Below are 7,500 nucleotides of genomic sequence, written 5' to 3'. Positions count from 1 at the left end.
GTCCGGGGCTCCCTTCCCCGGTCCGACGGCTTGTCAGAGTGCCCAGGACGGGCTCCACGGCTCCCGGGCGTCCGGGGTTCCCTTCCCCGGGTCAGCGGCATGTCAGAGTGCCCAGGACGAGTTCCACGGGTCCCGGGCAGTCCTCCCCCGGGCGTCCGGGGCTCCCTTCCCCGGGCCGTCGGCAGGTCAGAGTGCCCAGGACGGGCTCCATGGGTCCCGGACAGTCCTCCCCCCGGGCGTCCGGGGCTCCCTTCCCCGGGCAGACGGCAGGTCAGAGTGCCCAGGACGGGCTCCACGGGTCCCGGGCAGTCCTCCCCCCGGGCGTCCGGCGCTCCCTTCTCCAGGCCGATGGCAGGTCAGAGTGACCAGGACGGGCTCCACGGGTCCCGGGCAGTCCTCTCCCGGGCGTACGTGGTTGTCCGACAGATTCGGGCAGATGTGCTTTTACGAACCGGATCGGAATCGGCCCAAATAATAATAATAATAATAATAATCCACATTTGTAAGGCGCACAATCACCCGTAAGGGTCTCTAGGCGCTAGGGGCCGTTGGGAAGATTAAGCAAGCTATTGCCCAGAGTCACATGGTGCTGGGCTAATCTGCCGCCGGTGCCGGGGATCGAACCGTGATCCCCAGATTCCAGAGTCAGCCGCCCTAGCCGCGGCGCCAGCTATTTCCCAGAGTCACGTGGTGCTGGGCTAATCTGCGGCCGGTGCCGGGGATCGAACCCTGATCTCTGGGATGCTCGAGGGTTACTACGCGCTCTACAAAAACCTTAAATAAAAAAATCTCCAGATTCCGGAGTCAGCCGCCCTAGCCGCGGCGCCAGCTATTTCCCAGAGTCACCTGGTGCTGGGCTAATCTGCGGCCGGTGCCGGGGATCGAACCGTGATCTCCAGATTCCGGAGTCAGCCTCCCTAGCCGCGGCGCCAGCTATTTCCCAGAGTCACGTGGTGCTGGGCTAATCTGCGGCCGGTGCCGGGGATCGAACCCTGATCTCTGGGATGCTCGAGGGTTACTACGCGCTCTACAAAAACCTTAAATAAAAAAATCTCCAGATTCCGGAGTCAGCCGCCCTAGCCGCGGCGCCAGCTATTTCCCAGAGTCACCTGGTGCTGGGCTAATCTGCCGCCGGTGCCGGGGATCGAACCGTGATCCCCAGATGGGGATATCCCAAAAATCTGGCATGGATACGGCCCGCCAGGACTGGTTTGGGCACCCCTGATATAGAGGCAGTCAACGCGAAATCTGCTGGGTTCGATTCCGATCCGTGTCAGAAGGACCGTAGGGCTTGGGAGTCCGTACAACAGGGGTGCCCAAACCTGTCCTGGCGGGCCGTATCCATGCCAGATTTTTGGGATATCCCCATCTGGTGATCACGGTTCGATCCCCGGCGCCGGCGGCAGATCAGAGTGCCCAGGACGGGGTCCATGTGACCCGGGCAGTCCTATCCCCTGGGTGTACGTGGTTGTCCGACATGTCGGTCGTATTTGCTTTTACGTACCGGATCGGAATCGGCCCCCATAAAATCGTACGTAAAGTATATAGCAAATCAACCTGAAATCTGCTGGGTCAGAAAGGGCTCGATTCCGATCCGTGTCGGAAGGTTAGGAGTCCGTACGAATTTGTCGGGACGGCATGGCAGAGTGCCCGGGACGGGCTCCATGCGTCCCGGGCATTCGTCCCCCGGGCGTCCGGGGCTACATCCAGGCTGACGGTATGGCAGAGTGCCCGGGTCGGGCTCCATGGTTTTCACGGTGGTCCTCCCCTGGGTGTCAGGGGGCTCCTGGCCGACGGCATGGAAAAGTACCCAGGACGGGCTCCATGCGTCCCGGGCATTTGTCCCCCGGGCGTCCGGGGCTCCATCCAGGCCGACGGCATGGCAGAGTGCCCGGGTCGGGCTCCATGGTTTCCAGGGTGGTCCTCCCCAGGGTGTCGGGGCGCTCCATGCCGAAGGCATGGAAAAGTGCCCAGGACGGGCTCCATGCGTCCCGGGCATTTGTCCCCCGGGCGTCCGGGGCTCCATCCAGGCCGACGGCATGGCAGAGTGCCCGGGTCGGGCTCCATGGCTTTCACGGTGGTCCTCCCCTGGGTGTCTGGGGGCTCCAGGCCGAAGGCATGGAAAAGTGCCCAGGACGGGCTCCATGCATCCCGGGCACGGGCACGGGGACGGGGACAGGGTCGGGAGAGTCCAGGCGGCTTCACTTCCGTGTCCAGCCATCTGATCGCCCAGATTCCCTCGGCCATCTGGTCGCCCGGATCCCCTCGGGCATCTGGTCGCCCGCAACGCTTTCCTATGGGGCGACCAGATGGCCGAACTTCCCTGGAAGTCCCGATGAGGTGCCATTCGCCGCCCGGATCCCAGCGAGGGCTCCAGGAGGTTGGGTACATTCGCGCCTTGGGTCCCCTCTGTCACCTCGCATGCACAGATTACAAGAAAAGGGGGTAATTTTCCTCCGGATTACTAGGGAGAAGGGTACGCCCGGACACCCCTCCGAGGCTGGTGGTTCTCTGCCATGGGGACCAGATGGGCTATGCCTGGGCAACACCTCCCTAGGCCACCCGGGGCTTCCTTCCTCCAGGCCAACTGCATGTCAAATTGCCCAGGACGGGCTCCATGGCTCCTGGGCAGTCGTCCCCCGGGCGTCCGGGGCTCCATCCAGGCTGACGGCATTGAAAAGTGCCCAGGACGGGCTCCATGCATCCCGGGCATTCGTCCCCTGGGCGTCCGGGGCTCCATCTAGGCTGACGGTATGGCAGAGTGCCCGGGTCGGGCTCCATGGCTTTCACGGTGGTCCTCCCCTGGGTGTCTGGGGGCTCCAGGCCGAAGGCATGGAAAAGTGCCCAGGACGGGCTCCATGCATCCCGGGCACGGGCACGGGGACGGGGACAGGGTCGGGAGAGTCCAGGCGGCTTCACTTCCGTGTCCAGCCATCTGATCGCCCAGATTCCCTCGGCCATCTGGTCGCCCGGATCCCCTCGGGCATCTGGTCGCCCGCAACGCTTTCCTATGGGGCGACCAGATGGCCGAACTTCCCTGGAAGTCCCGATGAGGTGCCATTCGCCGCCCGGATCCCAGCGAGGGCTCCAGGAGGTTGGGTACATTCGCGCCTTGGGTCCCCTCTGTCACCTCGCGTGCACAGATTACAAGAAAAGGGGGTAATTTTCCTCCGGATTACTAGGGAGAAGGGTACGCCCGGACACCCCTCCGAGGCTGGTGGTTCTCTGCCATGGGGACCAGATGGGCTATGCCTGGGCAACACCTCCCTAGGCCACCCGGGGCTTCCTTCCTCCAGGCCAACTGCATGTCAAATTGCCCAGGACGGGCTCCATGGCTCCTGGGCAGTCGTCCCCCGGGCGTCCGGGGCTCCATCCAGGCTGACGGCATTGAAAAGTGCCCAGGACGGGCTCCATGCGTCCCGGGCATTCGTCCCCTGGGCGTCCGGGGCTCCATCTAGGCTGACGGTATGGCAGAGTGCCCGGGTCGGGCTCCATGGCTTTCACGGTGGTCCTCCCCTGGGTGTCTGGGGGCTCCAGGCCGAAGGCATGGAAAAGTGCCCAGGACGGGCTCCATGCATCCCGGGCACGGGCACGGGGACGGGGACAGGGTCGGGAGAGTCCAGGCGGCTTCACTTCCGTGTCCAGCCATCTGATCGCCCAGATTCCCTCGGCCATCTGGTCGCCCGGATCCCCTCGGGCATCTGGTCGCCCGCAACGCTTTCCTATGGGGCGACCAGATGGCCGAACTTCCCTGGAAGTCCCGATGAGGTGCCATTCGCCGCCCGGATCCCAGCGAGGGCTCCAGGAGGTTGGGTACATTCGCGCCTTGGGTCCCCTCTGTCACCTCGCGTGCACAGATTACAAGAAAAGGGGGTAATTTTCCTCCGGATTACTAGGGAGAAGGGTACGCCCGGACACCCCTCCGAGGCTGGTGGTTCTCTGCCATGGGGACCAGATGGGCTATGCCTGGGCAACACCTCCCTAGGCCACCCGGGGCTTCCTTCCTCCAGGCCAACTGCATGTAAAATTGCCCAGGACGGGCTCCATGGCTCCTGGGCAGTCGTCCCCCGGGCGTCCGGGGCTCCATCCAGGCTGACGGCATTGAAAAGTGCCCAGGACGGGCTCCATGCGTCCCGGGCATTCGTCCCCTGGGCGTCCGGGGCTCCATCTAGGCTGACGGTATGGCAGAGTGCCCGGGTCGGGCTCCATGGTTTTCACGGTGGTCCTCCCCTGGGTGTCTGGGGGCTCCAGGCCGAAGGCATGGAAAAGTGCCCAGGACGGGCTCCATGCGTCCCGGGCATTCGTCCCCCGGGCGTCCGGGGCACCCATCTCCATGAGGCCAACGGCATTGGCAAAGTACCCAGGACGGGCTCCATGGGTCCCGGGCAGACCTCCCCCCGGGCGTCCGGGGCTCCCACCTCCAGGCCGACGGAATGTCAAAGTACCCAGGACGGGCTCCATGGGTCCCGGGCAGCTTCCCCCGGGGCGTCCGGGGCACCCACCTCCAGGCCGACGGCATGTCAAAGTACCCAGGACGGGCTCCACGGGTCCCGGGCATTCCTCCCCCAGGTCGTCCGGGCCCTAGAGCTCCGGTGGTCCAACCTGCGCCTGAGGCCCAGCCGGGGTCCAAGAGCCCTGCCTTGCGTGGGCAGGCAGTCAGGAACCCTACCGCGAAGGCTTGGGATGGATGGGGAGCTGGGAGTCCTTTCGATCCCGGCCCTCTGGTCGCCCGCGATGCTTTCCAATGGGGCGACCAGATGGCCGGGCTTCCCTGGAAGTCCCGATGAGGTGCCATTCGGCTCCTGGATCCCAGCTAGGGCTCCATGAGGTCGGGTTCTTTTACGCCTTGGGTCCCCTCTGTCACCTCGCGTGCACGGATTGCAAGAAAGGGGGGTAATTTCCCTCCGGATTACTAGGGGCAGGGTACGCCCGGACACCTCTCCAGGGCTGGTGGTTCTCTGCCCGGGGGACCAGATGAGATATGCCTGGGCAACACCTCTCCCGGGCGTCTGGGGGCTCCATTCTCCGGGCCAACGGCATGGCTCAATGCCCAGGACGGGCTCCACGTGTCCCGGACAGACCTCCCCTGGGCGTCCGGGGCACCCATCTCCATGAGGCCAACGGGATGGCAAAGTACCCGGGAAGGGCTCCACGGGTCCCGGGCAGCCTTCCCCCGGGCGTCCGGGGCTCCCACCTTTAGGCCGACGGCATGTCACACTGCCCAGGACGGGCTCCATGGGCCCCGGACAGACCTCCCCCGGGCGTCCGGGGCACCCATCTCCAGGAGGCCAACGGGATGGCAAAGTACCCGGGAAGGGCTCCACGGGTCCCGGGCAGCCTTCCCCCGCTCGTCCGGGGCTCCCACCTCCAGGCCGACGGCATGTCACAGTGCCCAGGACGGGCCCCATGGGCCCCGGACAGCCCTCCCCCCGGGCGTTCGGGGCACATATCTCCAGGAGGCCAACGGCGTTGCAAAGTACCCGGAAAGGACTCCACGGGTACCGGGCAGTCCTCCCCCCGGGCGTCCGGGGCACCCATCTCCATGAGGCCAACGGCATTGGCAAAGTACCCGGGAGGGGCTCCACGGGTCCCGGGCAGGCCTCCCCCGGGCGTCCAGGGCACCCACCTCAAGGCCGACGGCATGTAAAAGTGCCCAGGACGGGCTCCATGGGTCCCGGGCAGCCCACCCCCGGGCATCCGGGGCACCCATCTCCAGGAGGCCAACGGCGTTGCAAAGTACCCGGGAAGGGCTCCACGGGTACCGGGCAGTCCTCCCCCGGGCGTCCGGGGGCTCCCTTCTCCAGGCCGACGGCATGGTTCAATGCCCAGGACGGGACGTCAAGTGGCCAGGACGGGCTCCATGCGTCCCGGGCATTCGTCCCGGGACGGGGACGGGGTGGGGAAGAGTCCAGGCGGCTTCACCTCCATGCCCAGCCATCTGGTCGCCCGGATTCCCTCGGCCATCTGGTCGCCCGGATCCCCTCGGGCATCTGGTCGCCCGCAACGCTTTCCTATGGGGGGGACCAGATGGCCGAACTTCCCTGGAAGTCTTAATGAGGTGCCATTCGCCTCCCGGATCCCAGCGAGGGCTCCATGAGGTCGGGTTCTTTCACGCCTTGGGTCCCCTCTGTCACCTCGCGTGCACAGATTGCAAGAAAGGGGGGTAATTTGCCTCCGGATTACTATGGGGCAGGGTATGCCCGGACACCCCTCCAGGGTTGGTGGTTCTCTGCCATGGGGACCAGATGGGATATGCCTGGGCAACACCTCCCTAGGCCACCCGGAGCTTCCTTCCTCCAGGCCAACTGCATGTCAAATTGCCCAGGACGGGCTCCATGGCTCTTGGGCAGTCGTCCCCCGGGCGTCCGGTGCTCCATCCAGGCCGACGGCATGGCAGAGTGCCCGGGACAGGCTCCATGCGTCCCGGGCCTTCGCCCCCCCGGGCGTCCGGGGCTCCATCCAGGCTGACGGCATGGCAGAGTGCCCAGGACGGGCTCCACGGGCCCCGGTCATCCGGGGCACCCTTCCCCGGGCCAGCGGCATGTCAGAGTGCCCAGGACCAGTTCCACGGGTCCCGGGCAGTCCTCCCCCGGGCGTCCGGGGCTCCCTTCCCCGGGCCAAAGCATTTCAGAGTGCCCAGGACGGGCTCCACGGGTTCCGGGCGTCCAGGTCTCCCTTCCCCGGGCCAACGGCTTGTCAGAGTGCCCAGGACGGGCTCCACGGGCCCTGGGCGTCCGGGGCACCCTTCCCCGGGCCAGCGGCATGTCAGAGTGCCCAGGACGAGTTCCACGGGTCCCGGGCAGTCCTCCCCCCCGGGTGTCCGGGGCTCCCTTCCCCGGGCCAAAGCATTTCAGAGTGCCCAGGACGGGCTCCACGGGTCCCGGACATCCGGGGCTCCCTTCCCCGGGCCAACGGCATACAGGAGTGCCCAGGACGGGCTCCACGGGTCCCGGACGTCCGGGGCTCCCTTCCCCGGGCCAACGGCATACAGGAGTGCCGAGGACGGGCTCCACAGGTCCCGGTCGTCTGGGGCTCCCTTCCCCGGGCCAACGGCTTGTCAGAGTGCCAAGGACGGGCTCCACGGGTCCCGGTCGTCTGGGGTCCCTCCCCCGGGCCAACAGCAGGTCAGAGTGCCCAGGACGGGCTCCACGGGTCCCGGGCAGCCCACCCCCCGGGCGTTCGGGGCACCCATCTCCTGGAAGTCCCGATGAGGTGCCATTTGCCTCCCGGATCCCAGCGAGGGCTCCAGGAGGTCGGGTACTTTTGCGCCTTGGGTCCCCTCTGTCACCTCTAGTGCACGGATTACAAGAAAGGGGGGTAATTTTCCTCCGGATTACTAGGGAGAGGGTCAGTCAGACCTCCGTGTGGTCTGGCGATTCTGAATCAGGGGAAGGCAGGACCCGGGCCCTCCCGCCGGGGCCCCCAGGGGCCTGGGTACGCACCTGCTGCTTAGCCCCCTTGCCGATGGGCCTTTTCCTCCGAGTTTGCTCAGGCAGGTCC

The sequence above is a fragment of the Lissotriton helveticus genome, chromosome 1_1 (genome assembly GCF_964261635.1).
Source record: "Lissotriton helveticus chromosome 1_1, aLisHel1.1, whole genome shotgun sequence".
NCBI lineage: Eukaryota > Metazoa > Chordata > Amphibia > Caudata > Salamandridae > Lissotriton > Lissotriton helveticus.
The sequence above is the reverse complement of the archived record's forward strand: the minus strand, read 5'-3'. Positions refer to the sequence as shown.